This window comes from Ctenocephalides felis, unplaced genomic scaffold (genome assembly GCF_003426905.1).
Source record: "Ctenocephalides felis isolate EL2017-DRISC unplaced genomic scaffold, ASM342690v1 CF-g0.4_SCAFFOLD_03573, whole genome shotgun sequence".
In the NCBI taxonomy this organism is placed as follows: domain Eukaryota; kingdom Metazoa; phylum Arthropoda; class Insecta; order Siphonaptera; family Pulicidae; genus Ctenocephalides; species Ctenocephalides felis.
In genome coordinates this window covers 9,001,999-9,019,225 of record NW_020539727.1, presented here as the reverse complement: position 1 = coordinate 9,019,225, position 17,227 = coordinate 9,001,999, and the positions used below count along the sequence as shown (strand labels likewise).

Below are 17,227 nucleotides of genomic sequence, written 5' to 3'. Positions count from 1 at the left end.
AAAAAAATATTTATTTATTCGTCTACATTAATGTGGTCCCCTTCAAAGTAGTCCCCCCCAGATATAATACACTTATGCCAGCGTTTTTTCCAATTTTCGAAGCACCCTTGATATTCACTTTTTGATATGTCCTTGAGCACTCTCAGCGATTCGGCCTTTATTTCTTCAATCGAGGAAAACCGCCGTCCTTTCATGGGTCTCTTCAACTTTGGGAATAGGAAAAAGTCACACGGAGCCATATCTGGTGAATTTTTGCACTTTGCAACACTTTATTTCATTTTTTACGCATAATTTAATACAAATTCTTTGACTTTTCAATTCTTCCATTGTAAAAATCGCCGAGCTCAGAAAAACACGTCGAACCTTAGCGACTACCACAGACAAAGTAAACAGTGAATATAGCTGAAAATTTCATCATACTTTAGGGGCATGTATACCAACACAATAAAAAAAAAATTTTGACAATCAGACACTCCAGACCCGCGAAATTTAATTATTAGTAATTCCGGGTACTTTTTGAACACACCTCGTACACACACAAACATACTTTTTCCTAATTTCTCATTCGATTCAGAATGGCTTGAAACGTCGAGAAAACATAAAAATAGTGAATCGAATTCTTGTTTATGAAAACATAAACTTCTCCTTTGGGAAGTTAAAAAAGATAATAGAAAAATCAGCATGGTTGTCCTAGTTTAAGTTTTTAGCAATTGGAGGCCTAACAATTTGGTAACAAAATAAAATGAAAAAAAGTATTTTCAAAAGAAATTTCTTAGTTTTTTAAATAAAACGTGTTTTAATATTTCGACCTCCAAACAGATTTTTTCGCATTTTTTAAGAAAAAAAGTTCTCAGCGGGCACCTTGATCGTATTGCAAATGTTTCGTTTTGTTATACGATACTATAATTGCGCAACGAAACAGGTTATTCAAGACTTTGTTGTCAGTTTTGTGTTTGTAATTAGAATCTTTTCCGTTTTTTGCTATGCAAAGTCTGGGAAAAAATCAGGATTGGCCAGAGGAGGACACAGATATAGATAATTGATACATACTAAATTGGACACATATTTTAAAACAGGATATTCTGAATCCTGTGGTTGCTAGACCAAAGCTCGTACCTCCAAGCCACAACAAGCCCCATACTATTATTAATTGTTTTATTGTATTAATATTTCTCTAATTATTCTTATAATTTTCGCACAAAACCAGAAAACCTTGACAGTGGCCTTGTATTCGGATAATGAAGAAACCATCCATCGATGCAGATGTATAAATAACGTCGCAGCAATCGTATTATTAATAGAATTTCTAGTTTGTGACTACACTATTCTACTCTATAAATCATAAATAATTAATTGATAAGCAATATAAATAAGTAAGGCCACTTATCTTTGAAATATTAATCGCAGAACATTTGCTATGACCTCTGACATTGAGAATTCTTGATGCGATAATGGACTCTTGACAAAGGATATGGAAACTTAGACTAAAAGTCAATAAATAGCTTACTCAACTATATTTTCTAATTAATATTTTGTGCGCAGTTTGTCAAAAACCAGTAAATAATGCAAACTAAGAATCTGCATCATCTAACACGTTTTCAAAGTATGAAAATAAATTTTGTTTAATATACAAACAAAGTACTTCAGTTGCTCTCACTTGTCAGTATTTTTCACAACTTCTCAAAGAAGTTTGTTTTCGCTAGAAAAATTTATTTGCTAATTTTACGTTTCAAGTCATTTTGAATCCTTTGATATAAAAGTATGAGTGCTAAACTTATAGACCTTCTTAAAAACGGGTACATAAATTTCAAAATTTTTGAAGCCATTTTGATGAAACAGGACAATTTTCGCCAAAGGTTTTTGCCAAAAATCCTCAACAAATTTTGAAAATTCAATAACTGAGATAAATTTTGTTATTTGCTATTAACTGTTTGAACATCTTAAATAATATATATGAATATGTTTGATGCTTTTCTTTGTGCATTTGATTTTTTTTAAACTTGTTCGTTTTGTATTTTATTACATTTTGTGTCAAGTAACATTGTTTTTCTGTAACTGCATATTTGAACTATTTTAGTGATAGTGTTGTCTACTAGAAAAATCTCAAACACATGCATTTTTACAAAAGCAATTTCAATTTATACGATACTTAAAATCAACTACTTATCTTTTTAGTTGTGAATTATCTTTAATAGTTTTTGGTAAAAAACGAGAATCATAATTTTTAAAAGTAGAGATAACCTTAATGTTGAAATTTTTAAAAGTATCTAAATCTCCATATCGATTATTTGAATCAGAAAGTTCAGGAAACTTAAATCCACTTACACCTAGTTTAAAATTTAGATTTATTACATTACATACTACTTTTCATTCATAAAAAATTAAAGTGGAATCGATGCCAAAAAAATGTAGATTATCAGAGAATAAATTAGTATTTTCACACAGTATTTCTAGTTGGCAAAACTAGAACATAAAATTAAGTCAGAATTATTTCAGTCCCATATGCAAAAATAATTTTGTAGATAATTATATTTCATGCATAACTATATACTAGCTAAACTTACTTAATAGTTCCATAAAATTAGTAAAATAAATATATAAATAAATAAAAAAATAAATAATTATAAAGGAAAATCTCATAAATGTATGATAAAAGTTAAAATGTATTATACGTTAAAAGCAACATCTAAAAAATTGTAACATTGTAAAATTGTGGAAATTTCATTCATTTCATATAAAAAATATCCAATCTTCTGCTTTTCTTAAACATATTGTTTGCTTAAATCTAATCAAGGTCGTGTTTCTTGACAGATGTCCTGAAGATGGAACGTACTTAGTTCCGAAACGTCGGCAATAAATAAATAAAGAAATGTTTTTTAAAAAACTTTTTTATTTTTTATTACTTTTTGGATTCTTTGTTCGAAGCTCTGCAAAATATTTACAAATCCAAGAATGTGCCAACTAATGTATTTATATATATATATATATATATATATATATATATATATATATATAGAATATATAAATAAAATATATAGAATATTTAATAAAATATTCATCAGCCGACAGTTTATAAAGTGTGGGAGAAACGACATATCAAATATATCATCGACTATTAATTTTATTGTCATCATTATTAATTATTTATATTTCTTTGAAACATTACTAATTATATATTCTAGAATATTAAATTACATATACACTGATGTATAGATATTAATAATGCAATATAATTAGCGTTACGATTGATAAAATATATTCCAATTTGTGAAGATACTGGTAAATTATAGAAAAAAATGTGATAGATAATTTAAACATTATTTTCACACAACATTTAATAAAAAATCATATAAAATGCTTATTTGTCCAAAACTTGCTTAAAAAAGCTCTGCAAAATGGTCATTAATACTATTAACTTGTAAATAGTCATCAGATTCCTCATATAATACATAACCTTTCATATTACCTACTTTTATAAAATTAAAAAAAAATAGAAACTCGGAAATATCTTTAAAGATAATAAGTATTAAGTACATACAAGTAATTATTAAAAAAAAATAATATAAACAAATTATAAGAAGTTCAGTTTTCAAATATTGTATTGGAACATTTCTTTTATGCTCCGAAAAAAAACATATTTTAGTGAAAAGCATTTTTTTTTCTTCAGTAAAAATGGTAAAATATAGAAGCATCGAAAACATTATCATTTGAAACAAATTATATCGTACAATATAAAAAATACAGGAATTTTGATTACCGTAATATTATTTTTATAAATGCATATGACCTCTTAGTTAACAATATAGAAATCTTCGAATTAATAAATAAACAATTCCATTAACATTAAAAAAGAATTTGTCATGAACAAACACCGATAATAGTAATTTATCACGATAATGACCTTTGAGGTGATTAATATATATATATATATATATATATATATATATATTAAATATTTCATATATTTGAGTAGTTCAAGATCAATTATCATTAAAATGTTAAAATTTCAATTCCTAGAAAACTGGGAACTATTTTTGGTTCTTAATCATTTCAATTTATATAATAGTAAACAAAAAAAAATATCCTGTCATACATCCAAATGTGAAAAGAAAAATTAGCATTAATAAATTTTAAAATTAAAAAAAAATTATGGACATTCATAGGTTTCGAGTCCCAGATGGACTCTTTTTCAGTGGATAAAACACACAAATTATTTAAAATCAAATAAAAAACTTTTATAAATGTCATATTTATGGAAAAGAAGAGTCTGATACAACTCAACATGGATATTAGTTATATTTAATTTTAGTTAAAATTTTCAAAAAATATAATTATTTTTATAAATATAACTGTTATACAAGAATGCTTTGAATACATTTTTGGACCTAACTATTTAACGGATTATTATATAGCATCTAAGACACAATATTATTCATTTCTAATTATCTTCATAATCATAATTGCATATTTTTAATATTTTTATTTGCTCTAGATAAAATTATCTGTTTTCATATAATAAAAATATTCAGTAATTATTTCAATTCAGTAATTACTAATATGTAGAAAGTTGAAATAAAAATCAAAGTTATCAAATAGTAAGCTTAGTTAACAAAATTATTGCTGATCGAAAAAAGTGGCACAACCGTGTCCTGTCTCCCCTACTATTGAGATATTATTAAATTTAAAAGTAATTTACTATACAATAATCACTCAATATATATAGATAAAATAAATAGTAAGCTAAAATTTCATCTAAAAATATATACTTTGATCTAAAAAATATATTAACATGTCTGCACTATGAAATGTCTTCATCGTCTGCAGTTTAATTAAATTACCACGATCATCAAAGTGCTTGATGGTTTAATTTTACTTTAATGGCACTATATAATTTGATACCCACATCGCATTCCTGATGCTAAGAAAGCCATCATAGTGTTAAAGGAATTTTTAGAATTAGTTAAAATGATTTTTAAATGAATAGTAAATTCAGTCTATTACAAAAGTTCAAAAATTAATCTTCTTCGGCTATTGCAGTAATTATCTAGTAACAATTTGCAATCAGTTGTTTCAAAATCGCAATAGGAAGGTCACTCTCATATGTACAAATCTAATGAATATAGAAAACTTGTTTAAAAATGTATTTTTCTTTATTTATTTATTTTGTAGAAAATATTTTTTTATCGGTTATCAATAGTTCCCGAGAAAGGTGGACATATCTTGATAAGTAGAGCAAAATCTTCAAAAATTAATTTTTTTTAAAAAAAAGTGATCCTTGGTTCGGAAAATTAAAATCATGAATAATAGATATCCATGGATAAATAAGATTTCAATCAGAAGCGCTAATTTAAATAATCGTCTCGGACAACCTGATATCAAGCAGTAGTGACTTCGGATTTCACTTGGAAAGATGTTTCCTGATAGAAATCAAAATAATTGGTGAGAGTTGGGATAAAGTTAGAGTGGTTAGAGCTATGGGATTTTAATCAAAAACTCTAATTGCGATATCCCTCTCGGACAGCCTGATGTCAAGCAGTAGTGACATCGGCTTTCACTTGAAAATACAGATAGCATTATGTTTCCAAGTGAAAATAGCCTTGACCAGACATTGCTGCAACATTAGTATGACAGAAATTGTAATGCTAAATTTAGCACGGAGACAACCGTTTGGGTTGCCATCTACAAAAAAAAATCAAGTAATTTAAGAAGCCTGCACAACCGCTCATAGGACTAAGTTCTGATTGTTGTAAAAAGTGTATATAAAAATAATATTAAAATAAAATTCTTAGTCAAAAATGACTTAGTCACAAATGATTGATTGATAGACTCATTTAACCACAATTTTTCCAGAACTTTCCTCAATTCTACAATCTATCCATTACTCCATGTTCTATATAATTTATGAATAAAATTCATCACCATCTCTTATCAGAGATTGCTCTACAAACGTTATCGCAATCATTTATTTATGCAAAATCATTCATCGTGTCATTCGCAATAAATATTCATTAAATTGTGTGTGAGAACACACATGCGTGTACATAGAATAGAGTTACAAGGCCGAAGAGGCGTATCTATTTAGAAATTAAAATTTCCTTATCAAGGTTTCCATTAATTATTGAAAAGGCGACGGAATTTTTTTGTTGGATGAAATAGAATGAACGAAAACTAGCACTAAAATATAACAGATATATTTAATTCAATTATATTTTTAATTAACTTGACAATCTCTTAAATAAAAAAATGCTTAAATAAAATGAAAAAAAGTCTACATATGTTATAGCAAGGCTACGTTAACGTAAATTTAACAAAAGCCATATTGTTGCTGTGCAGTCAGGCGTTTTTCTCAGGTTGTCAGATCGAAAACCTAACCTAGAAATCGCACAAATGTGAAAAAAACGATCTTAGATAACAGGGTCTTTCTGACCCAGCCTCATAACATGTCAGTGACGTTGCAGTTTATGTGTAAAACGCCTGAATGCACAGCAAATACATGACATTTTGACAGTATTCAGTATGATTCAGTGGCATAATGTATGGAAGTTGGAGCGTGACATAGCCTTGCCATAACATTGGTCTGTTGGGTAACAATCGGCCCAACAAATAAATAACAATAAATTTTGCTTAAAATTTTAATAAGATTTCCACACTTTTTGAGACCCAGTTTGACTCTATTTCAGTGGGTGAGAACACAACTTATGTTTAAAAAATACAAGAACAACAAATAATTAATAGGAAACTTGGTTAATGGCCCTATTTATGAAGAAAAATTATAAGTTTAATTTGCATATTTAGGCTAAAATTAAGCATAATCAACAACCATGTTGAGTTGTGTACATTACAAAAAGTGTTAAACATAACTTAGTTTTTTTTTCAACAACTAGATGGATAACTGTCAAAATCCTTTTTGGTTTTGAATTATAAATTTTTCACAATCAGTCCAAAAGTTTTTCAAGTTTGAAGTTGAGATAATTTTTAAGTTTGTAATTTTTAAGAAAAGTAAAGAAATGACTGTGGTAATTTGTGACACATGAGAGCAATTCTACAAACTAATTTTGAACTAATTCAAACAAGACCAAAAAGACCTTTTATTATTTTTGCAACTTTTCAGTGTATGAAAAAATTAATTTGAAATCTTCATCATAATTTGCGCAGAAGTGCAATAAAAATAGCATAGTTAATGATGAAAGAAAATAAAGCAGACATTTTTATCATAAATTATAAAAGGAAAGTTTTACCGATGCTGGAGATAATAGTAAAAAAGGAATATTTGAACTGTTACCATATTATCTTAAGATCATTCTGTTTTCTTTTTAACTTCCCAAAGGTTTATGTTTTCCCAAAAAAAATCCTTAAATTTTTAATCGGCTCTAATCTGATGTCTTTCGATTTCTGAGACGAGACTTTTTAGTATTGATACGACGAGAAAACATAAAATCAGGATTTTTTTGGAAAAACATAAACTTCTTCGGAAAGTTAAAAACATATAATGATAAGCTAATATGGTATCAGTTTTAAAATTCCTTTTTTACTATTAGCTCCACCATTGCTAACAGTTCTAGTTTGACGTCTCTACTTTAGGGAAAATTGATTCAATTGCAAATGACTCTAGAAAATCCAGTAAATAATAATACAAAATTCTGCAAGTCATTTTTATTAAAATATAGAACAACCTATCTTACGTCACCATTTACGTAATCTTGGCTCGAGCGAAAATTGTGTCGGTTACAATTCGATTTGTATGCAAAGACCATTAGACCAGAGTCTCTCGTCTAGACTTTTAGACCATTGGACAACTATTTCGAGTTGTACAAAATAAATAAATCATTAAATTTATAATAGAGTATTACTCATTTTCATTCTAACCTTGAAGAGGTTGTGTGTCAACGACACGCAGAAAATTAGCACATGGAAGATTGATTGATTGGTCTAATTTTTATATCGAGAGCAAACGCTAATTTATTTGAAGTTCTGCCACAGTTCGTTGCCCTTTTGAACGAGTTGATGAAATTTGAATCCTTCAGCCAGATCAAATTTACATACAAACGTAATTGATATGGATTATACAATTTTCGGGAACTTTGAATAATTTTCAACCAATGATTGAAATGACTGTCCCATTTAATTATAAAGTGTAAAAGACTATAAATGCTCATAAAATATAACTAGGTGTGAGTGGCATTTAGCCTTAGGGCAAGTTGCAAGGGCTGCCAGTACATACCAGTTGATAATAAGCAACTTTTAAAATTGTCAGAGTAAAATTTTGATATTTTGACACAGTCCATTACTCCAAACTTCGGTGAATTTTTATAATTAAACCAATTTTCGTAGGACAATAATATTTTATCAAAAATAGTTTAGAATGTGCAACTAGAACAGTGTACAAGAAATAAAAAATTAAGCAAAAAATTCTTACAATTTGCTTATCCTAATATTAAAAATCCATGGTATAAGAATATGCTATGTAGAAGTAATAAGATCATTAAAATTGTTCTAATTAACACGTTCACGCCGGCGTGGGCCACCGGTGACCCGCACGAGTCTGAATGAAATATGAAAATAAATTAATTATATAAATATAAATTATTATATAAATTTCACCAATATGTATACATATATTAAATTACAATTCGAGCAATTTATTTGATAGACCAGATAGAGATAGACTCCTAAGGCGTTCGATATCGAAAGATGTTTTTATTCTAACAAAAATAGCATTTGTTGTATGTTATAATTATAGAACATTTTTTTCAAAAAAAAAAATTACTTCATGTATGACAAACAAATTTTCAAAAGACATTTTTGTCATTTTTCTAGAACTGCTAAATTAAACGAATTTACTGCAGAAATTATCAAATAAAGCAAAATATCGAATAAAAAATATATAAATATGAGCGTGTATGGGTATGTGTGTGTGAATAAATATAACAAGTAGAATTCCCAATACTATTAGATTGTCTCTAATTATCAACTACAGGAGCAGATTTGCTTCTTTTTTTTAAATAAAATCAAGTGAATGTCCGATACATTCACACTATGGTTACCTTTATTACAGCAAATTAAAATCTTGTATATACATTTCGAAATAATTTAATGATAGATCTTGCATGATCAAGAATAATGAAAAACAGTGGCAAACAACCTAATAGTAGAAATAAATTTTTTAAATATTTAGAATCATAAATTTATTACACTCTCCAAAAAATTACCTACAAATAAGTATAGTATAACTTTTGATGCAACTTATTGCAAAAAGATTTTTTTTTCCATTAAAGCTAGATCTTTAGATGGAACATTTATGATTGGAAAATATTAAATTTAATAATTAACTCATTAGAATATTTGCATAAGTGAAACATGAAATTAACTGCTCATAAAGTCCCAAAAAATTAGAGTAAGATCATTAGGATTATTTTTAATTTTTTTACTATGAAAATGATCTAACAACTTTTTTTCAACTTTTTCTAACATGTTGTTAGGATGTTTTCATACTCTACAAAGTATGTTTTTTTCTATCTCTCAAAAGATGATTCCTCTTGGAGTCGGGGATAAAATATTTATGAATTTCAATAAATCACGTGAACAATGTTCTTCATCCCTGGTAGTACATTTTACAAGCGAATTCTTTACTTGCAAGTAATGTAATGATGTATTATTAAGTTGTTGAATACGAGTCAGTAATAACGCAATAAATAGTAATAGACAGACAACTTTCATATATTAATAAATATTCAACGATACTGTCCTTAATTAATGCTATTTCTAATTACTGATTAATTAATTGAAATATCATATGGCGAGAGGATATATATAAAATTCTTCTGTACGGGTGTATGATTTTAAACTTCTCCTAAACGGTTATTCTGATCTTGATAATTCTTTTTAGAATCTATCAAAGAAAATTTTTAAGATTTAATGAACGACAAAACTATAGTAATATTGTATACATAAATGACAAAAGTTACAAAAAAAACACTTATCATTGCTTGACATTAAAAACGTTTGAATTGTCATTGCTAGAAATGTCAATTCACTCGAAATTTGAATTTAGCTGAAGTTAAGAGCCTGGATAATATTAGCATATAATGTACAAGAATGCCTACATTATTATTATCGAAAAGCAGCTGAGATGTGCTAGAAATTAAAATAATAGAAGATACAGTTAACAGTATAGATGCTTGGCAGATGAAATTATATAATTCAGTTTAATAAATAAGTCCAAAATTGCATATACATTATTTTTAACTTATGCATGTCGCATTTGGCTTTACTTTTCTAAATTACATAACAATACGAAAAAATATTTCTACTTATTGAAAAAATGATTTAGAATTTTGTTTCATGTGCCAAAAATTCATTTGTTTGGCATTGTATATGCAATATTTAGCAAGTTGATCAAAAAGAATTAGAATAGTGCATAGATCTTAGATTGAATAGTGCACATATGAACTAGATTTTACAAATTAATTCTCCTAAGATTTGGACAAAAACTATAATGTTTATTAAATTATTAACAAAAAAAAAGTACCTTACTGACTCAATACAATAATGGGAACTTGTTCAAACAAGCACACTTCATCTTTGTCCTTTTGGACCCTATCTCAAAACCATTACAGTTTAGTTGTTATGACGATTTTCATTACAGTAACCTGGCACAACCGTACCCAGTCTCCCATTGTTTTATGTACGTTAATGTTTACATTTTATATTATTATATATACGATAAAAAATCTTACTTTATGATATATTCATGACTTGCAAAAATATTTTCATACAAGAAAAAATGCTGAATCGATACAAGTTTCACAATTGTAGCAAAATGTGTTATTTAGTTATTTGATTGACAGATTGCGATAAAGTTATAAAACAGGTTATACAGACTAAAAATTGAAAACTAAACTAAAACTCTTTATTAAAATTCATTTAAAAAAAAGGAGATGTCTCGTTGGAGATAAACTCTTTAAAGGCCTAAAGTCCAGGACATTGTCTTAAAAAATAATGTATATTTTGATTGACAATAAATATATACTTGAAAAAATCAATTACGATGTATAAATAATTAAAACTCGTACAAAAATAGTAGAACAGAATTTACTATGTATAATTATAATTTTGAACCAAAGAGAAACAGAAAGAAAGTTCTGAACTTTTACATTAAACTTTTAATTCAAGCTTCAGGAAACATTAATTAATTTATCCAATTTAAATTATTCTCATGTATGTACCTACATAAAATAAATCTGCATTTGAAAAAAAAAATAATATTACATTATAGTCTCTCAGAATGTATATTAAGAACTCGTTAACTAACGTTAAATAATTTTTAATTGCAAATTTTTAGCGATATTTTTATCAGAAATCATTGACGTTTATATTGTTTAGCATACTTTATTTATTATGGATATTTATTCTTTATTGTGATGTTTTTTTTTAAATTATTTTCATTTATTGTTGACTTATATTATTGATATCAATTTTTATTTATCAGTTATTGAATTATTGTTTATTTTCATGGTTTTCATGGTCAAAAACATCAAATATTTTTATTTTTAAATGTTTGATTTGTAAATTGGGAATAAAATATGGAAAACCATAGGTTATTATAATTTTATTCTATGAATATGAATTAACAGTAAGATATAAATTTTCAGATTTTATTCCTCAAATTTTTATAATAATTTTTATCTCGATCTTTTTTAGGGTTGAAACGTATTTTAAATCCAACCAATTCCTCGAATTAACAATTACTTATTTATACGTTTTGATGCTATCATTATTATGAAAAAAAATCCAAATTCTTCAAAAATCCTGCATTTTTTTATTAATAAATATTAAATGAATATATTCTTAATTAACTATATAGTTTTGAAGATACTGTCTTATGTAAAAATTTTAAAATCCAGGAAGGAACTAAAAAAAAAGTTAAAGAATTTTTAGGAAAATTATGTCTTGGTGTTCGACAGAATTCCAAATAACATTTATAACAATTCCAGAAATAAATAAATAAATTCAAATAATTCGTATGCAAATACATGTAAATAATGTTGTAAGTTTTAAGTTTTAAATATGTATAAGCGTTTTGGAAAATCCAAAATATATATATAAATTTTAAATATATATTTTATTTCAAAATATTTGATACATATATATATATATATATATATATATATATAAATATATAAATATGTATTTGATACTTTTGCTGAATAGCTTAATTAAAATAAAAATTTAAAAATAATGATTAACATTGCGTAATTTTAAAATGACAATAACTAGTGATATTATTTCACAAAATTGCATCATTTGTTTATTTTTTTACAAATGTGTTATATTGGCATATTATTTCCAAAAATCCAGTTATAAACAATTAAAGATGTTACTCGATGAACAAAGAGAAAAAAATGTTAACAATAAGTATTATCAAAAGTAAAAATAAAATTTTATTAAAAATCAAATATTTTATTTACTATTACCATTTACGAATTTCTTATATTATTCAAAATAAACGGATTATAAAAAAATGACTGCAAACAAATTTAATAACGTATTTTTTTATAATTTAAAACGTCTAATATATTCTAAGCCACTTTTATTATATTTTCATATTATTTGCAAAAATCTAATTATTAAAACCTGGTTTTCTATTTGATTATTAATAATAAAATTAATAAATTAACAAAATGGTTTTACTCGCTTGATACAAAAAAGAAAATTTAATAACGCTAAAATAAAATGTTTTTAAAACATTTAAGAAATTTTTAATATTGTAAGACAAATAACAATATAAAATTAACAAATTATAAAACGACTTCAGTTATACTATTACAGTTATTGAAACGTGTCAAAATTTTTAAAACAAATATTTTTAAAACCTAAAAAAGCAAATTGTCTCACAAAAAAAAAAATAATCAGTCTATACTAATAAACCACTTTTGTAAAATAGTTAGAAACTACTTTTTTTCTAATAATTACAAAAATTTCGTATAAGTTAAATGGATTTTATTGAAGACTGTGAAATATTTAATTATAAAGAATTAATCTAAAAAAAATGTATTTAATGAGAGTAGCTAAAAACTATCGAAAAAGTTAACATTTGTAAAAAAGTACTTAATTAAGTTTGAGGAAAACCAAAATCTACTTTGGGAGTTAAGAAGATTAATATTTTGTAAACTATTAATAAAGTAAACCAAAATGTACTAAGTTTAAAACAAATAATGTATAAGCAATTTTTGGACTTATTGCGTTATTTATTAAACTGAATTATATAAATTCATCTGCCAAACCATATACTGTTGACTGTATTATATATTATTTTAATTTCTGGCACATCTCAGCTATTTTTCGGAAATAATGTAGGCATCACATTTTTCTTGTATATTATACTCTAATATTATCTAGGCTCATAAATTCAGCTAAATTCAGTGAATTGACATTTTAGCAGATGACAGTTCAATGTAAAACAATGATAAACGGTTTTTTGTAATTTTTGTCATTTATTTCTACAATATTACTGTTATCGTTCACTAAATCCTAAAAATTTCATTTGACAAACTCTAAAAAGATTTATCAAAATCCGAAAAACCGTTTAAGAGAAGTATCAAATTATACACAGAAGAATTTTATATATAAAATTGGTAGTCGAGATTTGTTTAAAAAAAATTTTGATCTTTCATGAACACACAAATCACGAATTTAAAAACTAAAATTAATATGAAAAAGTTAGTATCATATAAGTAAATGCCAAGATATTTAGACTAATATTTTGTTCTGATATATAGGAGTAATAAAAATTATATAGTTATTACATTCTTTAATTTTGTGCAAATTTTTAAACACTACATATAAGTTTGTAATTCTAGTTAAAATTCAACTACACATTATAAATATTTTTAAAACATATAGCCAAATATTTATAATGTGTAGTTGAATTTTAACTGGAATAGTTAGTAGAATAATAGGTGCAAATTGTAATTGCAAAAAAATAATGTACTCACGTGTAGGTTACTTGTATACTCAAGCCGGCTTATGCACATAAAATACTCAATAAAATGCACACAAAATCACATAAAACTACTTCAATGATTATCTCTTCTAATTAACCACTTTTGTAAAAATATTTGCAACAAAACCTTTTGTTCTAATACTTAATTATTTTTTACTTAAAAAATATGTTTACTTCAAAATTATTTCAGAACATCCGACCTGTTCGGCGTTTGGCTAACAACTGAATACTGAATCACTAATTCCTTCGAACGGGCAATACAACTCTGCCGATACGAGTTTCATGGTGTTGTGTAATTATTTATTATCTTTACAATCGTAGATGATACACTTCTGATTATTATAACAACCGAAGCCGGCCGGTATATTCGAAACAGGGATGGGAAACATTTTTTTTCGAAAAATGTACTTTGGGGGTAAAGGTAAAATGTTGCGCGCTGAACCGAAAGTTGACGGAATTGTGAAGGGATAGTATAATATATATAATGATATAAGTGATTGCAAATTTTTGTTAAAACTAGTGGTGCATGGTATCGTGCCTTAAGGTAAATTGCTGAAACTTCCCGTACCGAAAACTAAATTATTAAAAAAAACTTTGCAAACCTTTGAAAAAATTAGATTTTTGAGAAATTTTGAAATATTTGAAAAAATTGACTTTTATGAAAAATTAGTTTTTTTTGTATTTTGATTTTTTTTGAAAATTTTGAATATTTTTCTTAAGCAATCGCGCTGCATAGCCGTTTGGAGTCGTAAGCGCTGTCTAGACGTCTAACGTATAAACTGTAAACATTGGTACGGAACCCATATAAATGTACACAACGTTTGTACTTATCATTACAATCTTTATAAAATATCTGATAATACGATGTACATAAGTCTAATGTTTATTTTTGACCGCCATATTGCATTATATATATTTTTTATTTGACCTCCAAATACGCTGGGCCTGCCTTTACAAAAATTTTACCAGTTGTTCATTTCGTCAACACAAGTAAAACGTTTTTTGAATTATTTCTTTTAATTATACCATTTTTGGCGCTTTTTGCCCCGTATCTTTGAAACGGCTAGACCTGCCTTTGCCAAAAACTAATCAGCACGTCTCCTTATCAGTAGGAATCAAATGTATTTGCAATTGATCATTCGGTTGGTATTAACAGTGTAGACAATTCCTTTTTGATCTAGTTGAACTTCAACAGATGGCCAGATCGTTATTCATCTTTTAGTGAAAAATTATTAGAACGAAATTTGGCAAACCCATAATGACACTGCCTTTTTTAAGGCTTTATCACCATAAATAGCTCATACCATTTCCTGAGCTAAAGATGCCTCTTTGCAGAAAGAATAAGCAAAATATGACTATATATACAGTAAAAAATAAGCAAAATATGACAGAAATTTTAGGATGTATTTTGCATCTTTCAATGAATGCCAAACAAAAACTACGCAATGGATCAGAAAACTTTTTTTCTACTAATCTAAATCTCAACTGCCCACTATCCATTGAGAAAAGGTACATATTTACCATTAACAGAAGGCATTTGGACTTTGTCAACAAACCTCAAAAAGTCAATTGGAACCATCTAAGGATGAAAGACGCACTTAGTTGCCAACTTATTATATTGTATTTTGGATTTGCCTTAAAGGGTTTTATTAACATAGTTAATAACTTTTAAAATTGGCTTTAAGTTGCATTTTACTTTAAGACAAAATGCCACTTACAACTATTTATTTTCATAATATTCCATTATTCAAGGATATGACATTTCAGAATATATTTACTTTAAATTTCAAAAATTTCAATTTCAATAATTTGAAAAAATTCCAAATGTTCACTGTTTGATAGGCATGACAAATACTATCGTCAATACAAAAAATTTTGCCACTTTTCCATTAAGAGTATATTTGTCAATAGCAATTAACTGGTTATTGTATTATAATATTCATATATAATAATACTTTTAACAATCATGTATTAAACTAGTTGGAAGTAGCATTTAGCCTTGAGGCAAGTTGCATGAACTTCCCGAAATGTGTTATAATTGACTTAATCAACCGAAATTAAAATTTAGTTATTCAGATAAAATTTTCAACTGTTTATTTCAAAAATAAAGTTTTTGCTCTCAATTGAATTTAAACATTGCGATTTCCAATAGAATTTTGTCAAACACTTTTAAATTTTCTGTAATTTTAATAATTACTAGCTGTACCCGTTCAGAAATGCATCTTTGGTACACCTAGTCTACCAGTTTTCTTGTCTTCCAGTCTACATATCTATATGCCTCTCTGTCTACACCTCTCTACCTGTCAACTTGTTTATAAGTCAACCAATTTACCAGTCCACCAATATACCTGTTCACCAGTATACCTGTCCACCAGTATATCAGTCAACAAGTATACCTGTTCACCAGAAAATCTGACCACCAATGTATGTAACCTGTATACTGGTCTAGTGGTCTAGTATTTTCAGTGACAATATCGATTCTCTTACCAAATTTTTTCCCATCATCCATTTAAAATGAAACAAATGATTATATAATGATGCCTCCAAAAGCAAAATTTAAATCGCTGATTCAAAAAGTTTTTGAATATTCTAAATTGCATGCAGAGAGTTATGGGATTAAATATTTTTATCTACACTCATCGTTTAGTATTTATAAGAAGCTTATGCATAGGTAAAACATATTTTGTGTACTAGTAATATACATAATATACATAGTATATGCATATACATATGTAATCTATGTAAATTTGAATCATTAACAATTTTTTACGGTATCTATACTATACCATACTAGCATAAAAAATTGTCAATGATTTAAATTTACATAGATTATAAATGAATATCTATATACTCTATATTATCTGTGATTCCCAAAGTGTTTAGTCCATGTGAACTCTTAGGGGTCCTTAACAATTTTCAAGGGGTCCACATCAGCAAAAAGAATTTTAGACATCCACGATAGTTTCATTTATATTTTAAAGTCGATTAATTAATGTCTAAACTTGTATTTAAATCTCTACTTTAACTGTTTAATACTATACGTTAGTACAAATAAAAATTTATTTAAAAAAAAATCGATATCTAAGCCTAAGGGGTCCACGTCACAAACAAGTTTGGGAACCTATGATCTATACCTATCACAGTATCATATATCATTTCAAAAAGCTTTTATGTGAGATTCGATGTAGATGGTTCAATAAAATTTGCATTATTTTAACATTACTT

At 26.5% G+C, this 17,227-nt stretch overlaps 1 protein-coding gene across 1 annotated transcript in view; it reads right to left on the bottom strand.

Annotated features, from left to right (window-relative positions):
- LOC113389169 (oxidative stress-induced growth inhibitor 2-like) overlaps positions 1-14,215 on the bottom strand; it is a 30,523-nt gene extending 16,308 nt beyond the window's left edge. Inside the window, exon 1 of the mRNA XM_026626225.1 lies at positions 13,995-14,215. The gene's annotated coding sequence lies outside the window, so the exon portion shown is untranslated. The remainder of the gene's footprint in view (positions 1-13,994) is intronic.
- Positions 14,216-17,227: the final 3,012 nt, after the last annotated feature.